General features: G+C 38.2%; 1 pseudogene; it reads right to left on the reverse strand.

Annotated features, from left to right (window-relative positions):
• Positions 1 to 1,267: 1,267 nt before the first annotated feature.
• LOC134389445 (ubiquitin carboxyl-terminal hydrolase 12-like) lies at positions 1,268 to 2,370 on the reverse strand (annotated as a pseudogene).
• Between the last annotated feature and the right edge of the window lie 225 nt (positions 2,371 to 2,595).

Genomic DNA, 2,595 nt, shown 5'->3' on the forward strand with positions numbered 1-2,595 from the left:
TTTAAAAAAAAAAAAAAAAAAAGAATTCTAAAGATTGATATACAACCTCAGCACCAGGATTTCTCTTAACATTCCAACAACTATAGGGAATTTTTGATAGCTTTTTATTTTATGAAAATTAAAGCTGAATAAAATAACTGACTTATAAACTAGAACAAAAGGACAAATATTTAACTAGAGATATCAGTTCCTCCTGAAAAAGAATACTTACCTCCTCTCACTGCAATTTTTCTCAAGGTATCTTACTGATTTCAGACAGAATTTAAAATTTGCTTTATAAATAGAAACAAACAAAAAAATTAAACTAACAGAAACTAATTTAAAAATACTCAAATTATGGGCCAGCCCGTGGCTCACTCGGGAGAGTGTGGTGCTGATAACACCAAGGCCATGGGTTCGGATCCCGTATAGGGATGGTCAGTTGGCTCACCTGGGAGAGCGTGGTGCTGACAACACCAAATCAAGGATAAGATCCCCTTACCAGTCATCTTTTTAAAAATAAATAAATAAATGATAAAAATAAAAATAGTCAAATTTACTTACAGCATCATCATACAATTCTTAAACTCTACCAGTTTTAAGTAAAATAGATAAGGAAAAAATTATGATTACAAAGCCAGCCTTTCCCCTTGTGGAAACAAAAAGCCACTGTTGACCAGTTGTTTCCTACATATGCATATACTGTATATTATTATACTTCTTCTCAGAAGCAAAACATACTTGTCCTCCTGACAGTGGATTCTAGTATCAGTTCGTTTTTTACATCAGGAAGGCAACTGCAAGCTTTGGGCCCAAAACAATTTCTGGTTACGCTGAAAAGACCACTGAGTCTGCTTCTACACACACTGTACATACGCAAGTTTATGCAGTATGTTGAAAAGCACCTCTTTAAATTATTAATACAATCTAGCACAGATTCCAATTCTTTCTACTGCACCCTCAAGGAATTCAAATCATTATTGGTGCAATTAATAAAGAGAAAATGTGACTCGATGGCTGGAAGTTTGCTTTGCAAGAGGAGCTGGTATCTCCGATTTCACTTCCTTGTTGTATGGAACTGCACAGACAGCATGATACCTGAGCAAATAAATCAACTACCATGACAGGAAGGGCTTGTTAATCCATCGTCTTTGCTTCATTGTATGCAAAGAATGCTACTGCCCCCTGATCTTCCTTCATTTCTCTCCTCTTAAAAAATCAGTTTGATCCTTTCTGAAATAATCAGAGAAGAAATGAGGCAGAAAGTATCTCTTTATCATGGTTCCCCTCAGTCCCGAGACTGATAGAAAAGGATGTAATCGGACTCAGTTCTTTAGGATATCTGATGTCAATCCGTAGAATTCTTCAATAGCTTGTGCATCTATTTTTTTCTATAATTTTGGCATCAAACAACAACCAAAAATCATGGCTCAACTATTGCAATATAATGGCGTCGATTAGGACTGCTTCCACAGCAAACCACAACAGCAACGAGGTCGTACATTCTGTCAGGGCTGGTGGCATCACCTGAAGTGTTATACAGAGGAAGTTCTAAAGGAAAAGCTACCCAGTAAGAAAGTTTTGTGTATCGATGAAGTTGAGCCATACCTTTTAGTCTCTCCAGGTGTAGACTTAGAATCAAGAGAAGTTTTTTAACTTTCACCCACCTGTGTGCTTCCTGTTTGCTGTGACACTCCTCACAGTAATATTTGTATTCACTGCATAGAGTTTCTGTGTTGCTAAAATCCCTTAAGCAGTGAGTAATTGATGTGTTTTGCTCCACGTCAACAGAAAGGTCTAAAAAATCTTCACCTTTCCTACTTATAGTTTCACAAGCAAGACATCTGGATTCATTAGTTAATATTCCCTGAAAAATCTCATGAATCCACGTTGGGTCTAGTTTGCTGTTATTATTTTCACTATCAATATTATCATTAGGCAAGCGACCACTTTTTTCCTGCTTTCTCTCTTCCTGTAAAATACCCAGCAGTTGTATTAAGTAGGTGATTTAAGAACTCACGAGCATCTTGTTGCATGTAGTTGACAAAAAGCTCATTTTCTTTCCATAAGCTTGTCATGAACTTCATAGGAGGTATTACTCCAGCCTTTTCTTCTGAATGGCTCTACTGTGGAAGAGATCTGCTAATCACATAAGAAAGCTCCCCTTCTTCCTAAATTGACTCTTGCATGCTAGAACTTTTTCCCAAAATGGACAACAAAAATAAAGTGCTCGAAGAACTGAATTGCAGTAGCAGGTATTTCCAAAACTGACTAATCCGAAATAGTGCTCATTGACTGGAAAATGCTCTGGACTAATCTCTTTAATGCCAAAGCATTGGTGCCCATGATACAGATGGAGGCGAATTTGGAAACTGACATTAGGTTTTCCATCTGCCCAGCACCATCTGCCACTCAATCACAGCTGCGGTGGCAGTGGGCAGGGGATGAGAGGAACCGGGCTGCCCGCTCACACAGCAGCCCACGGGCAGACCCCGAACTGCCACAGACCCACATACCAGGCCTGCTGGGCTACCACTCTAGAAAAGTCTTTAAATCATCTACTTTAAATACATTCAAAGACTAAAAGGAGTATGTGTCTAAAGAAGTAAAGTATGA

This window comes from Cynocephalus volans, chromosome 10 (assembly GCF_027409185.1).
Source record: "Cynocephalus volans isolate mCynVol1 chromosome 10, mCynVol1.pri, whole genome shotgun sequence".
Lineage (NCBI taxonomy): Eukaryota > Metazoa > Chordata > Mammalia > Dermoptera > Cynocephalidae > Cynocephalus > Cynocephalus volans.